This window comes from Capricornis sumatraensis, chromosome 14, assembly GCF_032405125.1.
Source record: "Capricornis sumatraensis isolate serow.1 chromosome 14, serow.2, whole genome shotgun sequence".
NCBI classification, from domain to species: Eukaryota; Metazoa; Chordata; class Mammalia; order Artiodactyla; family Bovidae; genus Capricornis; species Capricornis sumatraensis.
The window spans coordinates 77,900,359-77,921,361 of NC_091082.1; the positions used below are offsets into that span (position 1 = coordinate 77,900,359).

At 48.0% G+C, this 21,003-nt stretch overlaps 1 pseudogene; it reads right to left on the reverse strand.

Moving 5' to 3' along the window:
* Positions 1 to 6,453: 6,453 nt before the first annotated feature.
* On the reverse strand, positions 6,454 to 20,241 carry LOC138090302 (large ribosomal subunit protein eL29 pseudogene; annotated as a pseudogene).
* Positions 20,242 to 21,003: the final 762 nt, after the last annotated feature.

Genomic DNA, 21,003 nt, shown 5'->3' on the forward strand with positions numbered 1-21,003 from the left:
GTTCGATCCCTGATCAGGAAACTAGATCCAGCATGCTGCGACTAAGACCTGCCATGCCAAAAAAAGTGAAAGAGACAAACTTGGAAGTCTGGCTCTTTGGGGGAAATGCTCTGGTTTTTCAAATATCAGCAACAAATTCCATCATATAAGAGTGTGTAGCCAATTAAAACATGTCTACGGGCCATGTCTGATATATAGTGTCCCCTCTGGAGTAGAGGATTTTTTTAAACCCTCTCTTCTCCTCCTTCCTCTCTCCTTGGCCATGGTTCTCTGCCTTTTGAGATGTTCCTGTGGCATCTCTAAGTCTGCTGCCTTCAGGAAAATTATCACCATATCATGATCTAGGAGGGTTTCCAGGTACAGTCTGTGCAAAGAATACTGTGCAGACTCAGCTAAGCCATGCAACCTGAACCCATTTGCTCTTCTGAAAATTGATCCAACGACAGCCACCTCGCAGGAGTTGTGGAAGGATTAAATAAGACCAGGCAGGAGGAAGCAACCAGCAGAGGAGTTAGCTCTGTGTGGAGCCCCTGCTGGGCTCAGCACTTGCTGAACATCATCAGACATCTCAATGATGGGTGTGTGAGCTCCTTACCTCTGGGGCGCGGATGGCTTGGTTGGCTGTAACATTCTTGAAAGAGACTCTATCGGCCAAGTTCACCAGAGGGTGACCTGGACAGCCCAGAGGCCTGGCTGGGAGATGGAGAAATTTTCAAGGATGAGAGAGCAGTGATTTCACCCCCTGGAAGGCAGGAACCCAACAGCATCCTCTGACCCCAGCTGCCCGGCCTCGGCACCCCCACCACCACCACCACCCACCCCCGGCTTGGGAGGCATAATTAGTAACCATGTTCATAATAATGCCCTGTGAGTTCTACTCCTGCCTAATAGCTGCCTGTAAAAATTCCAGTGGGTCCATTTTTAGTTGGAGCTAATGAGGGTTAAAAACTCTCCGGGCTGCCCAAAATACCCTCTGGGAGGCTCTCCCAGGAAGAGGGTGTTTACTGAGCTCCTGATTAAGGTACAGTCGATCTACTTTGTATCATCTTTCACCAAAGCCTTTATCAGTGTATGTTTTGCACTGCTGGGGTTTGGTTTGTTTTATTTTTTTAACAAATGAGATCCGATTATGTGTGTTTCAAGGGCATGACTCAAGTTAGCTGCGTGCCAGCTGGGAGGAGGACAGAGGCAGTTTTCTGGGGCCAGTTTTCCCTTTGCAGAGCCAGAGGGGAGTCATCAAGGAGAAGAAATGCGAAAGGAGGCAAGACCCACTGTCTGCCAGGTTTTTCCTGTTGGGGACAGCTCAGTGGGTGAGGGGTGCTCGGGGAGGACTTTAGCCTGGAGAAGAATAAGTGGATCAAAGGCAGCTGAGTGAAGGAAAGTCAGAAAGGAACTGAGCGGGGAAGGCTTGTGGAGCTCCCGAGGCATGTGGGGAGACCTCCCCAAGAAGCTGAAGAACTGGCATGCAGTCGTAAAGGGAGGACCATACAGAGCAAGAAGGAGGACCTGGGTGAAACTGCTTTGGGACTGGATTGAAACTCTGGGTTAAAGCTGAATCCACTCTGGGCAGATCAAGGAAAGGTTTAAAGGTTCTAACCTTAGGAATCACTTTCAGCCCCCAAAACCAGGAGACCAAAAAATGCATTTTCAGAAGAGATGATGGAGAGGCCTTTGGAGTAGAGAAATGTGCTCACTGGACTTGGGGCTCATCCCTTCAAGAACTGGCTGAATAATCCTGGGCATCCCCCTTCCATTCTCTGAGGCTTGGTCTATAAAACAAAGGGATTGGATTAGACCTCTAGTTCTAAGCCTCAGCAGCACAAGAAGAACACCTACGGAGCCACTAAAAATTCTGATACCTGGGCAATAGCCCAGACCAATCAGATCAGAATCTTTCCAAGAGCAAGTCCAGGCATTGAAATCCCATAAACTGGAGTACTGTACGGATCCAAGTTGGAGATCACCCGGACTATGTGGTCTCTAAAAGCCTCTGTCAGCCCTGCTGTCATATATTAGGTCTTTAAGAAAAGACGAGACTGGATGATTGGCAGGCAGTCACCAGCGGAAGCAAGGCATGGACCAGATGGCCTCTTGAGATTCCACGGCCCATAACGTTCACAGATTCGAGGCTCCAAGTGAACAAACTCTTGCTGCCAAGCCCCCACCAGCTATATTTCTCCCCATCAATTCATCCCACAAATACTGAGCACATACTATAGGCCTAGCCCCGTTCTAGGGGCTGGGGATAGAACAGTGAAGGATACAACAGTTCAGCTCTTGGGGAAGACCTGAAATCGGGAAGCTGAAGAGGAGAAAGCAGGACGGTGTGGGGAGCAGGAGGGAAGGGAAGTTGGGGAATCTGAGATTCACACAGAGTTCTCCAGACTGACACACTGTTTCATCAAACGCCTAAGGTTGCCAGGGATCTGTTCCTGTTGCCTTAATCCCATCTCCCCTTACTCCCAACCTCCTCCTTCAACTGTGGGGTCATCACATTTGCATTTAGCAAGCCATCTTAGGGTTAGACAAATTCTTTTCCTCCACCCAAAATCCATACTCTCAAATATACACCATGATGTCTTCCCAACTCAGTTTAAGCTCCCCACAGCCTTGAGTCTTTAGGGAGGGTTTGGTGTAGTTTAGAGCATGTGGGCTGCAGACAGGCAGCCTGGAGTCAGATCTTGCCGCTGCTTTTTCCCAGAGGTGATCACTGCATGACTTTGGGTACAGTACTTAACGGCACGCCGGCCACTCACCTCAGGTCTGCATCTTCAAAACAGGGATTACAGTCTTACCACCTCTCACATTCTTACAAGGAATAAAATGAATTCCTGAAGGGAAAGCAGTGTGCCCCTGAGCACGCTCCACAGGTGGTAATTGTTACCGTCCTAGAGCCCGAGATGTTAAATGAGCTCGTTCTGATCAAACTAATGGCGTGACCGGCAAGGTTGTACGTTGTGGGGGCATCTGCTGTCTTCCTCCCTTTCCATTTGTGTCTGATACATTGGTTGGGGAATGCTACATTCAGCTGCAGGTAGATAGATCGAGTCCGAGATTTCAGCAAAGCGATTCAGTGGGAGTTCATTGTTCTCTCAGAAAGTCCTAATGGGTGTGGGGAAGGGGGTGCTCTGCTCCATGCAGCCGCGAAGGACTGGGGCTTGCTTGGTGGCTCAGACGGTAAAGAATTTGCCTGCAATGCAGGAGACCTGGGTTAAATCCCTGGATCAGGAAGTTCCCCTGGAGAAGGAAATGGCAGCTCACTCCAATATTCTTGCCTGGAGAATTCCACGGACAGGGCAGCCTGATGGGGTACAGTCCATGGGGGGTCTCAAAGAGTCCATGGGACATGACTGAGCGACTAACACTTGCACTTTTGAGACGGGAGAAAATCCTAGAGCCGCTTTCTGCCCTTGTTCACAGCACCTTTCGCAGGCTCCTTGTGGCATGCGACTGGGTTCTTACCGGTGGAATGTCAGTGGAAGCGATGCCATTCCCACCCTGATACAAAAAGCTCCCGAGTTATATTCTCTTTCCCTTGTTCTATGTTTCTCTGTACACTTCTCTCTGCCTTGCTCAGCTTGTGTGCTGTGGCTTTGTCAAAGCCCTGGGGTGCCTTGAGCCAGAACCCAGTCACATGCCACAAGGAGCCTGGGAAAGGTGCAGTGAAGAAGGGCAGGAGGGGGCCTCTTGGATTGTCTCCCGTCTCAAACCCCAGTACAGGCGGGCGTTATCCCATCTGGGGTCGCACTGGGACCAGTGCGCGTGTGCACGGCTCTGCTCCTGTCCTCTGTCCGCTTCTCCTGTTACTTTCCTCCGATCTCTGTTCTCTCTTCAATGGCGTCTACCCGGTGCTGGGCTTCTGTGGTTGCAGACAGGTTGGCTGGCCACTGAGTGCTTCAGTGGAGACACGCTCTAGGGATGGTGATAAAGGATGTTGGGAGGGGGAGGGGGTGGGAAATGCCAGTACCGGAGCCTTCCTGAAGGAGGTCTGTGCGTGGTCACCTCTACCCACTTTTTATGAGATCAGAGCGTTTGATCCCAGGCCACTGGACTCCCAGGAGCCAGGGAGGGACTTTTAGCCCCTGACACTTTCCCCTGAACAGTAGCTGTCATATCACCTGGGAACTTGATAGAAATACAAATTCTTAGCCCCACCTCGGACTGCTGAATCAGAAAATCGGTTCAGAGAGGTTAGTCACCTGCCAGATTCACACAGCTAGTAAGAGGCAGGACAAAAGCAGTTGAACAAGTCCTTGGATGATTCTTCAAGCCTGGGAATCTGGGCTGTATCAGTGGAGCCCCTGATCAGTTCAGTTCAGTCTCTCAGTCATGTCTGACTCTTTGTGACCCCAGGGACTGCAGCATGCCAGGCCTCCCTGTCCATCACCAACTCCAGGAGTTTGCTCAAATGCATGTCCATTGAGTAGGCGATGCCATCCAACCATCTCATCCTCTGTTGTCCCCTTCTCCTCCCGCCTTCAATCTTCCCCAGCATCAGGGTCTGTTCCAGTGAGTCAGTTCTTCACATCAGGTGGCCAAAGTATTGGAGCTTGAGCTTGAGCTTCAGCCTCAGTCCTTCCAATGAATATTCAGGACTGATTTCCATTAGGATTGACTGGTTTGATCTCCTTGCATTCCAAGGGATACTCGACAGTCTTCTCCAGCACCACAGTTCAGAAGTTATCAATTCTTCAGCACTCAGCTTTCTTTATGGTCCAACTCTCACATCCATACATGACTACTGGAAAAATGATAGCTTCGACTATACCGACCTTTGTTGGTAAAGTAACGTCTCTGCTTTTTACTATGCTGTCTGGGTTGGTCATAGCTTTTCTTCCAAGGAGCAAGTGTCTTTTCATTTCCCGACTGCAGTCACCGTCTGCAGTGATTTTGGAGCCCAAGGAAATAAAGTTTCTCACTGTTTCCATTGTTTCCCCATCTATTTGCCACGAAGGGATGGAGCCCCAGCTGGAGGGCGCCAATAGGACACGGTGCCTCACTCTGCCACCCAGTGACCGCAGAGTGAACAGCAAGGGGGACAGACTGGACTGAGGAGGAAGCACTGCTCATACAATCCATCACCGAGGAAACAGTAATACAAAACACGGGAATCCACGGGCCGCACAGGCTGGTCACCCAAGGCTGCCTCGTGGACAGTTTTAAAGACTTAGAGTCCAGCCCAGAGCCAAACCCAGTTTGTTTCCAGAAGGGCAAGCCCACCTGTGTTTACATTTCATGGGGACCTGGCAGAGTGGGCTGGAAGAGGCCTCGGTGTTCAGAGGGTGACCCCATCAGGGGGCAGGGGCCAAAAGCTGCTGTCATGCTCAGGGGGTTCCAGGAGAAGCAGAGCCGCCTCGTCCCTGGGCGAGCACACAGCTTTATCCAGACCCTCTGAGCAAGGCGCTTCACCCACTTTGGCCCTCCCTGAGTCTCTGCCAGGAGCTTGGGGAGCCAGGAGAGCAGAGAGGAGATGACCCCTCAGGGCTCAGCCCCCTGCAGCCTGTGTGACCAGCACTGCAGAGATGGGGCTGCCGCCTGAGCTCAACCAGGAGCTAATGTTCCCTTGCCCCTGACAGTGCTCCAGGGCATTGGCTCTGATTTAGTGTCTTTTTAAGGAAGGAGCTGGCAGCTGTGGGGGTCCTGGGGAGGTGGCCAGCTTGCTGGGAAGGCTGTGCTTTTGGTCGTGACATCTGGCTTGCCCTGACTGTGCCCTGGAGACACAGACTCTAAGAGAAGGGGAAGGACGCGGGAACCAGCATCGGTAGGGCGTCCTGTGCTGTGTGGGGAACCCGCCATCTCCACCTCATTTAACCCACTGACTCTGAATTCGCAGCATGACCTGCCTCCAGGTAGTCAGCTGGTGAGATCTAAAACCAAGCCTCTCTGTGCTCTGTCCATCTCTCCCAGCTGCCCACTTCCCCACTGCAGCACCCTTCTGTGCTGGCTATCATGCCAGACAGTTCTCAAACCCAGAAACCCATGGGATCCCACAGCAAGAGAGCGTCCTTGCCTAGCTGCCCTGCCCTCAGCTCTCAGGGTCCTCTTTGATGGCTCAACAGCAGTGCTGACAACGGAGGATGCTCCAGCCAACTCAGAAACCAGGGACACGGGCCTGTGTTCCCAGCTCAGAGGGAGAGCCTCTCCATCCCAGGACGGACGGGGCCCCTCGTGCCGCCCGGAGCAGCGTGGCCACCTCGAGCCCCACGTGCAGGTGGCCAGCCAAGTGGACCCGAGCCGAGCCTGGGATGGTTGATGTCGTGTCCAGATGCCCCGCTGTCTCCTGGGTCCATCGGGTAGGCCACAGACACCTCACACTACAGGTCACTGGAAACCAAGGTAGCTTTTTGTTTTGTTTTTGACAGATCTTGTCCCAAATTTATTTGTTCAGATCCCAAAGGAGGGCACCGGCGCTATACAGACAGCAGCCCAGGGGTCACATCAGCCCTTCTGTCCTCACACTGGCAGATGAAGGTCTCTACTCCAGAGCTTTGGTGCCTGGGCACCCTTGGGAGCCAGAGCTGCAGCCGCAGGTACCTCGGCCTTGGCTGAAGACTTGGCCTGGGACTTTGGCTGGCAGAGCCTGAGACCCTTGATGATGCAGCCACAGGCACGTTTCCTGAGCTTGGGGTGAGCGGTGTAGGCAAGTTGGCTGAGCTTGCGGCTACCGCCCATTGGGATCTTGGGCTTGATTTTCTTGGGCTTCACGAGGTCCTTGACAGCCTCAGCACCTGCACTCGTGGCCTTGGCATCGGTGGGGTCTTCTTCAGGCCCTTCTTGTTGTGTTTCTTGGCAAAGTACATGATCCTCAGGAACTTGGGGTCCACCACCTAAGAGACTCATATTCTTGTGATCAGGATTTCTGTGCCATTTTCAGGACTGGTTGTGCTTGGTGTGGTTCTTGGACTTGGCCACGTTTGCATCGGGGCCTGCAGATCCTGAAGCGCCTGGTACCAGGTGAGAAAGAACCAAGGTAGCTTTTTGAGATACATTTTCGCTGCAGACTCTAAACTACATAACCATCACTAAGATAAACACAGGAGAAGCGTGGGTGGGTTTAAAATTCAAAATTTATTCAACATACAGGCGTTATCAAAGAGCCTAACGTATATGAACCTCCAGCTCCCTCCGGGTATCTGACTCAGGAGCAAGTAGGTGTGGCTTGTTCAACTTTATGGCAAAAGATCCCCAGATCCCCAGGTTTGGGAATCACTAATGTGACTGATTTTCTCCTTGAGGAAGTCAACCCTGACTAATCATTGGAAGGACTGTTGCTGAAGCTGAAGCTCCAATACTTTGGCCTCCTGATGCAGAGTTGACCTAATGGAAAAGACCCTGATGCTGAGAAAGACCAAAGGCAAAAGGAGAAGAGGGTGGCAGAGGATGAGATGGTTAGACAGCATCACCGACTCAATGGACATGAGTTTGAGCAAGCTCTGGGAGATGGTGAAGGACAGAGGAACTTGACATGCCACAGGCCATGGTGTTGCAAAGAGTCAGACACAATTGTGCGACTGAACAGAACAAGAAGTGTGGCTTATGATCATTGTCATAATTAGCAGCCCAGAGTGTCCACCTCTCTATCTGACTTTCGTCACTGACCCAGATCCTCGCTGCAAGTCTCAGAGGATGGAGCGTACATAGAAAGAGGGCTGCTTTGAGTGCACTAGTGAGTTTACAGGGGGCCTGATGTCCGAGAGCAGTCCAGGCAACTGTCCCGTGGGTGCTAAAGGCAGGAGTGCCAGCAGCAGGTTGGTGTGGGGGCTAAGAAAGCCAGCCCATGATGCCCGCCAGGCTGACCATCCACGCCAAAGCCTTAGGGATGTGCTTCCTTCTGGGTCATCCCTCAGGTCAGAGTCTGAGGCTGAGGTTGTGCCTGCCTCTCCCCGCTTGGGTTTTCTGACCTTCCTTTCCCCAAGGAGGCAGCTCATATGAGGCAAGGGAGAGGCCTGCCTTGCGAATCTGTCCTAGTCCCAGCTCCATTTTTTTATAGCTACGCAACTTTTGGCAAGGCTGAGCCTGAGTTTACCCCTCTGCAAAATGGCTGTGATCAGTGAGGCTTCAGAGTTTATTATAGGAGTCGCTTGGGGCCCTAAGAAAGGAGAGGCTGAGATACTGTCAGCAAGCACATGTACACTGTTTTGCTTAGATGATAGGCTTGTTGGGGGTGGGTTGGGGAATGGGGAGCCGGCCAGGGTGATGCTGAAGTCTCACACAGCATCTCTTGGTGCTCCCAGGGTTACAGGAATCAAAACCGGCCTCTCCCATGTGGTGACCGTGATGGTCAGATGAGATCATGCCGTGAAGCCCTTTGGGAACTGTAATGCTCTCAGGAGATGGAGTATGTTACTGCGTCCTCCTCTGGAAGGACCTTAGCCCTTCAGTCGGGAGCCTGACCAGCATTGCTTGCTAATGGATCAGTGATGCTCCTGTGGACCCTTCTGCAGTGAGGCCTTCAGTGAGCTTTTTCCCAGCTGTGGATGATGCCCCAAGTGGTTCTCTGGCTCCTTCTTAAGCCAGAGGCTTGGATGGATCCTCCAAGCCCCCCTCCCCACCCCCCGAACCTTGTTTACTGGAGGAATTTCTTCACGTAGCAGCAGCCCAAGTAGTCCTCCAAATAAGTGATAAGAACCTGCAGAGGCAAAGATGGCCAGTTGCTTGTGAAAAATTCCATGGCAGCATCCTGGGTCTAAAGAATCAATTTCTGGGAGTGAGCTGGAACAACCGGTGAGGTATTTTTCATTCGGTTTTGTTTTTCATCGCAAGCATCCCTGATTATTGTTGTACAAACCGAATTTGAGTTTTGGAAAGGGTGTTTCATGGGATCTGGTCCCCTGCCCAGCTAGAGTTCCTGTAAACCCTTCAAGTTCAGGAGAATCTTTCCCAATTTTAAAGTGCTCACTTATTCCTAGGAGGCGATGAAGTGACAGGAACACACCAAATATACCAACCACATATTCCTTTTGGGAAAGTCAGCTGAGCCAGTGTGGAAGGGAACTCGAGAATAAAAACAGCACTGGGGAGGTAGGGTTTCAAATGCATTTGCTAAGGGCAGAGCTTTTTCCCAGGGCAGCTTTTGCTAAGCTCTTGCTTGGAGAAGACAGAAAACTCGGGAAAGGTCCCACAGGGGCCTGGAGATGCTCCTGCCAGACGCAGCTCCAACAGCAGCTCGGCTCAGAGCCTTCCCCAGCCCCACCCAGAGTTCATCCTCGCTAATGTGCCTCAGCACTGGGCTCAGATCCCCTCCTCAGCACTTTCTCACCATTTAAATTCTCCGTATGTCTGTCCCCACCAGACTGCCAGACCCGGCAGCAGGGCTTGCTTGGCTCTTCTACCCTGGCCCGAAATTACTGTTTAATGTTTGTTGAATGAATAAACGAATAAACCCCATAATTAACCTGTGAGACAGAAACCCAGAGAAGATCTTGAATTTTAAGAGGTAATTTAAAGAAGAATTAAAAAATGGAAGTCCTAATCATACAATTCATTGTCCTTATGAATAATACAGAGAAAACATAAACAGGCAGAGGAAGGGTTGGGCGAACCCATGTTGATAGTTCTAGAAGTGAATACGTAATTCTGGGAAGTGGTTGTCTTGTATGAGTCTGACCCAGCGTGGCTATGCCGGGATCACTAGGTAACTCCTAGAAGGTAAAAAGTAAGCCCACAAACATCTCTTTCTCTCCTTTCATTTATTTATTTATTTTTAAATTTCTAGTCGCATCGTGCTTGCCTGCAATGGAAGCATGGAGTCTTAACCGCTGGACCGCCAGGGAAGTCCCTTTTCCCCTCCTTTACTTGCTCAGGAGGCCTTAGCATCAAGCCCAGGAGTTTGGCCTCTTGAAAGTGCTGGATTTTGTGCCCAAACTCTGGGACAGAGTCTCTTCTCTCCTTTGGTACCTTTTCTCCAAAACAAGTAAGTGTGTTGCTTGCTTGCCATCCTCGATTCACGGTGATCAGGATGCTGCGGGAACCAGATGTACGTTGATGCCGTCTTCACCAGGGAGAAAGCTGCTTTCCTAGAGGCTGGTTTTTCCAACCCTCCTTTCCTAGAAGCAAAGTCTGCTGCCCCCATGTCAGATCCACCCTGTTCTCTGAAGTGGTCCAAAAGCAAGCAGAAGGGAGGAAGATAAACACTTGATAGGGAAGAGCGACAGCTGGCTCTCTCCAGGGACCGGCCTGGCCCGCCCCACCCTGTGTCTCCCATGGGAGCTCGGGTCGTTTCTGCACAGGTGCCCGATGCCGTGTGTCCTGTGCAGGCTGGAGACGGGCCAGCGGTGCCATCTGCATGCCTCTCCTCCATGGACACAAGTGCACCTGCCGGGCTCAGAGCCATCCAGACGGGTAAGAAACCCCATCTCTACCCTGTTCCTCTTCACAGGGAAAAGACAGAAGCCTCCCCTCTGGATCATGAAAGAAGCAGCCAGGTCCTGTTTCCAGTGAGGCTGGAGGAAGGGTTTCTGGGGCAACCTAGGGGAGCAGGTACGGGGTTCAGGGGGAGAGGCTAAGCTGGGGGAGACCCCCCCTAAAGAGGCACTGTGTGCTCAGCCCACCCAGGGAAGCGAGATCAGAGGGAGCTTCTGTAGGGTGGGAGCTCTCAAAGTGTGGGCCCCAGACCTGCTGCGATGCATCACCTGGGAGCTTGTGAGGGACACCAGTCCTCGGGCCCCACCTCACACCTGCAGAATCAGAACCTCTGGGGGTGGGGCACAGCACGCTGGGGTTTACCAAGGACCCTCCCCAGGGGATTCGGAGGTAGGCCCGAGTTGCTGAGCGTCCGGATCAGGCCTGCTGGGAGAGTGAGCCCTGGTGTGGGAGGCGGGGCCTGGGGCCTGGGGACTTCAGAGGAGCTCGGCCCATCTGCCCCAGGGTGTTGTACAAAGAGGATCCTTTTCTAGGAGTGCCGGCACGTGGAAAGGGTGTGGGAGCCTGCCTGAGAAACAGGTGACCGGGAGAAATGCTAAGTCCCCTGTTGAAGGAGGCTCATCTTCCAGGTGCAGACAAGCGTTTAGCCCACCTTGGAGAGTGTGTTTCCATGAGTCCTCTGGTAAACCCGGTTTCGAGACTAACACTGCGTGCACATCCTTTTGCCCAACACAAAAAAAGAGTTTCGTTCCGCACAGGCCACTACTTCTTGATATTTGGTCGGCGGGAGTGGAGAAGGGTGAGAGTCCACTGCCGAGCTGTGAGGGGTCAATGGAAGGATGCCTACTATTGGGACATCGGGCTGAGTCTAGAACAGTGTGGCTCAAGGGACCCAGAGGGGGACGGGAGCAGCCTCCAGAGAAGAATCACTGAGCTGGGCTCCATTTTACAGAGATTGTCCAGGGCAGTTGGGAGGAGTCAGGACATTCACCACCCATCCCATTATTGGGCTTAGAAGCATCACTAGAAGGTGAGAGATTGCTGTTGCCCTGTTAGGTGCTGCCCAGAGCTGGGAGTGGCGGGACACACACTCATGTGTGTGCACGCGTGCACGTGTGTGTGTGTTTGGGTTAAAGTAGCTCTTGCTGGCTTGGATATGGCTGAAATAAACCAGCACATCCTATGCCCCACCCCACAAACGCACACCGCCATCCCCAGTGAAATTTTGGCAGTGAGTCTGAAACAGTACAACCTAGACAGCATATTAAAAAGTGAAGATATTACTTTGCCAACAAAGGTCCATCTAGTCAAAGCTATGGTTTTTCCAGTAGTCATGTAGGGATGTGAGAGCTGAACTATAAAAGAAAGCTGAGCACCAAAGAATTGATGCTTTTGAACTGTGCTGTTGGAGGAGACTCCTGAGAGTCCCTTGGACTGCAAGGAGATCCAATCAGTCCATCCTAAAGATCAGTCCTGGGTGTTCATTGGAAGGACTGATATTGAAGCTGAAACTCCAATACTTTGGCCACCTGATGCAAAAAACTGACTCATTTGAAAAGACCCTGATCCTGGGAAAGATTGAAGGCGGGAGGAGAAGGGGACGACATGGTTGGATAGCATCACCGACTCAATGGACATGAGTTTGAGTAAACTCTGGGAGCTGGTGATGGACAGGGAGGCCTGGCATGCTGCAGTTCATGGGGTTGCAAGAGTCGGATTCTGAGCGACAGAGCGGAACTGAATTTAAGCACTTTATGAGATGACCAGTAGAGGGCGTGCTCTCCCCAGTTTGGGGCAGAACCGGCCCTCCCTGCCCTGTGCCCGGTGCGGGTCTGGCAGCCAGGCTCTCAGCGTTAAGGAAAAGATAGATTTACTCGGAGGTAAAAGAGACACGAGCCTAAAGCAAAGTGACTTCAGGGACACAGGGAGCAAAGCTTCGCCTCCAGACAACGGAGATTGTTTGAGGCTTATCCATTTAAAATGCAAATATAACCCAGGATTACACTTCAGGGCTTCCTGTCTCATTGCGATGGAGGGAGTTGACAGGGTTTGGACAAACCAGAAGGAGAGGGTGAGGGCGTGCTGGGCTGGGCGCAGAGGCACAGGGGCATAAAACAATGAAATTGGGGTCTCAAAGGCAAGTATCACAACCCTCCTCCATTCCAAAGAAGGGAAAACCCTTGTGTGCTTCCCACAGTAAGAGCTGAGAGAACCACGGAGGGGTGCCGCCTCCTTGGGGGTCTGTGGTCAATTGCATATGGACAGTCTGGATCAAGTGCTGTGGACTCTGATGGTTTTCCTGCCTTTGAGCATTTTGAGGGCAGGACACTGCTTCATATTTCCAGTTCCTGGTGTAAACTCTGACACAATTGTAAATGCTCTGTAAATGCTAAGTGAACAAATGAATGGCCACGAGTAAGGAACCATTAGGTCAGTTATAGTGTATCAGCCTTATTGGAATATTACACAATGATTTAACAATATAGAAATCAAATCATTAAGTTGTTCACCTTAAATACAATGTTATGTGTCAATAATATCTCAATAAAACTGGAAAAAAAATAAAATGGTTACAAAGGCCATGTTGTAAAATGATACTGAGTATACCAATTGCTTTATGTCTGTGGACAATTACTCATGATGTGAATTGAAAGGGAACAAGGAGAAATGAAGCGTTGTGGATGGGCAGTGGACTTGTCAGTAGCTTCCTTCCTAGTTTGTGACTTAATCTCCTTTGTTGTGGGTTGTGCAATACACATAAAAACCATTTTTTTTCCTGCCCACAAGAACGTCTCAGTTTTGCTCTTTGGTGCCAAAGTATGTTGACTCCTGTCGTGTTTGCTCAGATCTATATCTCTCCAGAATTCATTAGTTTCACGTGCTGGTCACAATGTCCAGGGCTGCACCCACTTGGACACAGAAGAAATCCTTTGGATATTAATAATTTTACTGGCAACTGCTATGAATAACATGAAATTCAAACACTTAAACTTCAGTTCCCCCAGTCAACTGCTTCTCAAGTGTTATCTATAATAAGTCCCTATTTATACTGTCAATGAGAATAATAATGCGTCTCGTTTGTTCAGAAGTGACCTTCTACATAAATTTAATCCTCACCACAAACCTACAAGCAAGGAAATGTTATCCCATCTTGTAAAGGAAGAAACAGAAATTCAGAGGGTTTGTATTACTGCTGCAAGACTATCGGCAGTTGGGTTTCATCATACCTAAGACTTTAGGCTCCCAACAGCTGCTCTTGTTTTAACCCAACATACCATGATGGGTGCTTTCAAAGGGCTCACAGTACTGCAGAGGCAATAACATAGTGCACATCAGTAATACAGTCTAGGCATCCCGGGCAGTCCAGTGGTTAAGAATCTACCTGCCAGTGCAGGGGACACAGGTTCAATCCCTGTCTGGGGAGATCCCACAGGCCTCGGAGCAACTAAGTCTGTGTGCTACAACTACTCAAGCCCAGGAACCTGGAGCCTGTATTCTGCAACAAGAGAAGTCACCTCAGTGAGAAGCCTGCGCATTGAAACAAAGAGTAGCCCCTATTCTATGCAACCAGAGAAAGCTCGTGCAGCAATGAAGACCAATTGCAGCCAAAAATTAAAAAAAAAATTTAAATATGGTCTAACTGTACCAAAAAAGTGTCATGCATAATAGTAGCAAGCACTGCGTAGGTTTGGATGTGATGAGTCTATGCCCAGGGTAGTGTCCTCAGGGACTCCTCTAATACTGAGCTGCTGACTGTGTAATGGGGATGCTTTGTCCATCCAAAATCCCACCCCAGCTGACGATCTGGAATTCACCTCTTGGTTTTTGGTGAAAATATGTTTGAAGGGTCAAATATGTTTGGTGATGGACAGGGAAGCCTGGCATGCTGCAGCCCATGGGGTCGCAGAGTTGGACACAACTGAGCGACTGAACTAATGTTTTGAAGGATTGGGCTTTTGACTGAAAAAGAGGTCACTGTCACTCTGTCAGTTTTACGCATTATGAAGCTTTATGAAAATGTACTCTGTCCATTAATCTCAGGGGGTTGGGGCCACTTCAGTCCCTGGAGGAAGCAGATGTTTTCCTGAGGAAGAGATGTCTGCTTAAGTGGCATGTGTCAGACAAAACCTGGAGGCTGCAACCGGAAATCAAGTGTCTCCCCACTGTGGACAGTTCTCTTTCCAGTCAACATTTCATCAGGGACTTAAAACAATAGCAATGAAGTGCAAATGAATTCATGAGACAGGACTAGACAGAGGCTTGACCTGTCATTTGTCTCAGTGGGGCGTGAAGTTCATAGACTTTACCTTGTGAGTCATTTCCCCCTCTCTCCTGAATTCCCTTGGTTTCTCAAGGCTTTAGGGCCTCCAGGCCCATGTCCTCCTCCTCCTGATTCAAACCTGTTCACAGGACATCCATAGATCTCAGTACAGATTTAAGCCGAGGTCAGTGCACCTTGAACCTTCTCTCTTTACGGACCCAAAGGTATTTTATCTCCTGTGAGAAGTCATAGAAGCATTTTCCATGCTCAGGACGGTGGTCACCTACAAGAATGAATGACTGGTTCCACCTGCCAAGAGTGGGTGGGGACAGGCATCTTGGTCCCAGCAGCTGAGGTTAGGCAGGCAGGTTACAGAAGAGCTGATTTCAGAAATGTGCCCCGTATCTGTGTACCTTTGCCTGCAGTGGAATATGAGAATGGTACTTTTTTCTGAATGGAAGTCTTTCGTTTTACTGAAAATCTAAATGTAATTTTGGTGTTTCTCAATAGGATCTAAAAAAGGGCTTAACAATTTCCCCGATGGTCAAGCATCTGCTGGGCAATGCAGGAGACACGGGTTTGATCCCTGGTTGGGGAACTAAGATCCCACATGCTGTGGGGAAACTAAGCCCGCACGTCACAGCTAGAGAGGCCGGGTGTTGCAGCGAAAGACCCAGCATGCCAAAACTGAGGCTCGATGAAGCCAAATAAATCACTAAGAAAAGGGCTTAGATGCTGAAGTCCCTGCTTACTATAGGTCAACTGATAAAAACACCCAGTTCTGCCTTTCTTTCTTATGGGTTTTTCTGTCCCCAACGAGTCTCCTTTCTTCTGCCTGGTCATTAGAGACCTTTGATCCTTGACCCCCCTCTTACTTTCTGCCCTTTTTTTTTAAAAAAAAATTGGGAAGTATAATCGCTTTGGGCTTCCCTGGTCACTCAGTGGTAAAGAATCCAGCTGCCAATGCAGGAGATGTGGGTTCGATCCCTGGGTCAGGAAGATCCCCTGCAGAAGGAAATGGCAACCCACTCTAGTAGTCTTGCCTGGAGAATCCCATGGACAGAGGAGCCTGGTGGGCTACAGTTCACGGGGTCTCAAACGAGTTGGATACAACTTAGCAATTAAACAACAAATAACTGCTTTACAATGTTGTGTTAGTTTCTGCTGTAAAACAAAGAGAATCAGCAGTATGTATACATATATCCCCTCCCTCTGGGACCTGCTCCCCTCCCCGTCATCCCACCCTTCCAGGTCATCACAGAGCACCAACATGAGCTCCCGGTGTTACGCAGCAGCTTCCCACTATCTGTTTTACACATGGTGGTGTATGTATGTCGATTCCCACCTCCCAGCTCATCCCACACATATCCACTCTTCTTTTTTTCTCACACTGTCAATCGTTGATTGAAAGACAGTCTCTTCTCTAGAACAGTGATTCTCAAAGTGTGACTGGCGGGAACTTGAGAGTCCCCAAGACCTTTACAGGGAATCCATGTCAAAACTCTTATAATAATACAAAGAAGTTATTTACATTTTTTTACTGGGTGACATTTGCAAATGTGGTGATGTATATAACTGCCAGCATCTTAGCCCAAAAAGGGCTGTGACATCAAACCATACTACTGGTGGCCACTGGATTTTTCACTACCATGCCTTTGCAGTTTTTAAAAAAGTCAGTTTTACCTAAGAATGTCCTCAATGAAGGAACAAGCTATTGTATCCCAGTCCTTGGGTATGTGATTTTTTAATATTCTGTGATGACATTGGAAGTATGCATAACACACTGCCACACACCAAAGTATGAGGGTTGTTTAGAGGGAAAGCCTACGTACAATTATTTGAGTCACAGGCTGAACTACGGCCTGAATTTCATAGACAAGCATTTTCACTTGAAATAATGACTGACATAAATTACAGTTACCCAGACTTGGGCATCTGGCAGGTATTTTCTTAAGAAACCACGAAGTGAGTCACTTCAAGAAACAACTGGCAGAATTTTTTATACAGTGGTAAGAACCAAGTTTTCAAAATAAAATTAGCATTTTGGAAATCCCGCATCTGCCAAAACAAGATTTAGAATTCATATATGGGCTTGACTGCTTCCCAATACTTGAAAGGCTTTTTAATGAGATCAGAGGTGACTTGTCTGGCATCATATGATGAAATAAATCAATATTTGGAAAACTGCACACTTCAGTGAAATCCTATTTTCCAAATGCATAATGTTATGAAATATTTTTACAGAACAAGAGAGAGCGCGTTAGGTTTTAATGTAACAAAGTAGGAACTCTGGTTTCAGATTTCACAGCAACTAACCTTTAAGATCGGAGAAGGCAATGGCAGCCCACTCCAGCACTCTTGCCTGGAAAATCCCATGGACAGAGGAGCCTGGTAGGCTGCAGTCCATGGGGTTGCAAAAAGTTGGACACGACTGAGCGACTTCACTTTCACTTTTCACTTTCATGCACTGGAGAAGGAAATGGCAACCCACTCCAGTCTTCTTGCCTGGAGAATCCCAGGGACGGGGGAGCCTGGTGGGCTGCCGTCTCTGGAGTCGCACAGAGTTGGACACGACTGAAGCAACTTAGCAGCAGCAGGAACCTTTAAGACACTACCAATTCAGATTTTGGTATAGTATTAAGGAATACCCACAATTATCTGAAAAGACTAGTGAAATACTTTTCCCTTTCCAAGTCCATATACGTGCTAGGCTTTTCTTCAAATGTCAAAATAGGGAATCTTTACAGTTTGAATGAAGAATCTAAGAATCCAGCTATCTTCTATAACACTAGACATTAGAGAGTTCTGTATTCTTTAGAGTCACTTGTCTCACTCCCTTTGTTTTAGAAAGGTTATTTTCATAATAATGAAATTTATGTCGATACAGTTATTTTTAAATGAACAGTTTTGGTTTTGTTTTTAATATGATTCACGTTGACATATAACTCACAAAACAGAAGTTCTTTGGGATCCTCAAGGATTTTTAACTGTGTAAGAATTCTGAGATCAAAACCTTAGGGAGGGACTTCCCCGGTGGTCCAGTGGCTAAGTCGCTACACTCCCAATGCAGGGAACTCAGGTTCAAGCCCTGGTCCGGGAACAGGATCCCACATGCCGCGTCTAAGACCCATCACAGCCAAACAATTAAAAAATTAAAAAATAAAAACTTTGGGAGTCTCTGCTGTAGATTAACCTTTTATCTGGCTTCTAGTCTTCATTACAATTTCCTTAACAGATAGTAACCTATTTATTAGAACATAAGACTAGTTTTGGGAGGATTTGGAGTGGGCAGCCCTGTGCCCGGTCTGATTTCAATAGAACAGGCTCCACTGCCCTGCTCCCCAATTATCTTCTCTGTTGACCCTCCACAGGACCTCAGAGTTCCCTCACTGGTATTCTTTTGATTTAAGTCACCTGAATGCCTCTCTTCAAATCTAAACACACGTAAGTAGTGATTGCTGCTAGTTACCAGTCATTAATGCATTAAAATAATACCCAACTTTTTGAGTGTTGACTGTATCAACCTTAATTCTAAATGCTGGTGGCTCAGACGGTAAAGCATCTGTCTACAATGCGGGAGACCTGGGTTCAATCCCTGGGCTGGGAAGATCCCCTGGAGAAGGTAATGGCACCCCACTCCAGTACTATTGCCTGGAAAATCCCATGGACAGAGGAGCCTGGTAGGCTACAGTCCATGGGATCGCAAAGAGTCGGGCACGACTGAGCGACTTCACTTTCACTTCATGTATTATCTCACTTAATGTTACGAACCATGAACATGTATTTTCAGTGAAGAAACCTGTAAATTGTTTTTATTAAGCAACAAGGCCTTTAGGAACAATGACACATATTCTAGGCATAAGGTCTCACACAGGCACATGCTAGCAGGATAAAAAAGGCAGAGAACAGTCTGGAGCTTAGGTGGAGTGTGCACGATGGCTCACAGTGGGGCCGCCAGACTGGCCATGGAGAGGCAGACACCAAAGCAAGGCGGGGAGACTGAGCCCTGGCTCCGCTGTGGTTCCGGCCCTGGCCCTGGCCCTGGCCCTGGTGAGATCTGTTACCTGCTAATCCACAAACCACTTCTCTCTTGGCTCATTCTGAAATCTTACAACTCTTTTCCTATTCCCCAAGTGTATTGAAGTATCAGAATTTTTTAAAAAGTGCCATACAAAATTAACATTAAAAAAATAAATTTATCTGAGGTCTGAAATATTGAAGAACAAGCATATAGCTAAATAGTACAAAGAGCAGAAATTAGAACACAAAAAATGACTTAAGACAGACAGGCATTCTTCTGGCAATACTCTATTAGTTTACACATATTTTTAAAACACATTTTAAAAGATATTTCTCCAACATTCACAAAAGGCAGAAGCTATATTTGCAACATTTCAAAATACTTCTGAAAGCATCCAGTTTCTTTCTCAAATCACTCAAATTAAAATGTACATGAGTTACCCAAGTCCATTTTTCAAAGATACAACATAGAATCATATGATATTCTTATTTGACATATTACAAATTTAACTAAAAATACAAAAAACTTATCAATTCATTTTGTGATCTGCCCCATAGTATTTCATTCTTTTTCTAATCAACCAGGACAAATACACATGACATATATGTATATACACTTTTCAGGAACAAAATATTCCAACTTTTACCTGTAATTTGTTCAAAACCTCAGGAACTTGACAAGGACATGATTATTTGAAACAACATTGAGAGTTTAAAAATAAAAACAATCATTTAAAGGAGGGACCTTAAAATACATTTTTGGCCATAAAATCTGTGATGTGATTATCTAAGGAAGTTAGTGATACAGCATTGTCTGCCTGAGCTATCACCAACTGAACAAAAAGGCTGAAAACAGACTTTAAATTCCCTGTATCTACAAGGTAACAACCACAGTTGTTTATTCAATTGTCCAGGGAATTTTCCTCCAGCTAGATTTAAGTTCCTCTGCTACAATGATTTGGTCTATCCCCTGATGAGTGCATTTAAGATTCAAAAAATGATCTTTGAGATCAGATTTTACATTCATTATATAGAGATGAGGAAAATGCTGCCTGGAGATTTACAGGGAAGCTAGAAACAGATCCACCAGGACACAGACCTGAAGTTCCTGATTCCCAGCTAAGTTCTTCTGGTAACAAGTTCTCCAGGGTAAGATTCCACATCATTTACTGTTGTTTGGTTATGGAGATTGCTATAATTTTAATATTAAGCAATGCACATAGCGCACCCAAATCAGAATTGCTAATTCGCTTCAAGGGTATTCAAGGGAACACCTGATTGGCTTTTTGTGTTTATGTGGACATAATATCATGGCTGTTTCAATGTCATTACCCTAAAGATGTTCCCTATCAGCTTGGAGAGCCAGGACGTGAACAACATTGAGATTCTCACTGTAAACAAAACGCAGTGGTAGGCACTGTGGAAACGCATTTGGTCCTATTTTCCTTACCCTGAGCACAGAAAACAGCAGGCTGTTCCAGCAGGTCAGAGCCTGTGCACATTTCGTGGTGAAGAAAGGAGTCCACGTGCTCAGCGCACTGAGGGGGCACAGACGTGGGCACAGGACTCCTCGGAGGAGAATGGTCTGAAGAAACCATGTTGTAGAATCAGAACAGACAGCATTTCAAGAGGCCTCCCCTAATGGGGAACACCAGGTCTCCCTGAAGTTATTAGAGATTTCCTTATCTCAGGAATCGTCAAGGCCAAAGTATAAGGTGTGATACAAGACACCGTGAAAAAGCCCAGGAAACACAGGGTGAAATGTTCTTAGTAGAAAGCTATATACTAAAGGGGGGAAAAAAAAGTAAAAAAGGCAATGGATACAAAACTACTCAATTTCAAGTTGGAGTGAAAAAATATAGTAAATATAGTGTTAGCTTGCTTACAATGACCAGGAAGGCAGCACAGAGACGAACTCAGGGTGACGAGTCTGTGTCTGGGCTTCTTCGCTTAACAAGAATATAAGCCTAAGACCAAAGGTATGAGATCTGCCTACACACTGAAGGGTTTTTATGGCCACAGACAGTACCTGTTACAAAGCAGTTTCTAATGAGAATGGTAAGAAATGGGAAAAATCATAGAGGTCATCTCAAAGTCTCATCCAATAGTGTCATCTGGTGGGTTGAAAGTATCGTACTGGTATACTGTTTTCATGCTGAGGGGCTTAGATAGTTGGTGTGAACAACGCCAAGTGAAGTGAAGTGAAAGTCACTCAGTCGTGTCTGACTCTTTGTGACTCCATGGACAGTCCATGGGATTCTCCAGGCCAGAGCACTGGAGTGGGTAGGCTTTCCCTTCTCCAGGGGATCTTCCAGACCCAGGGATCAAACCCAGGTCTCCCGCATTGCAGGTAGAGTCTT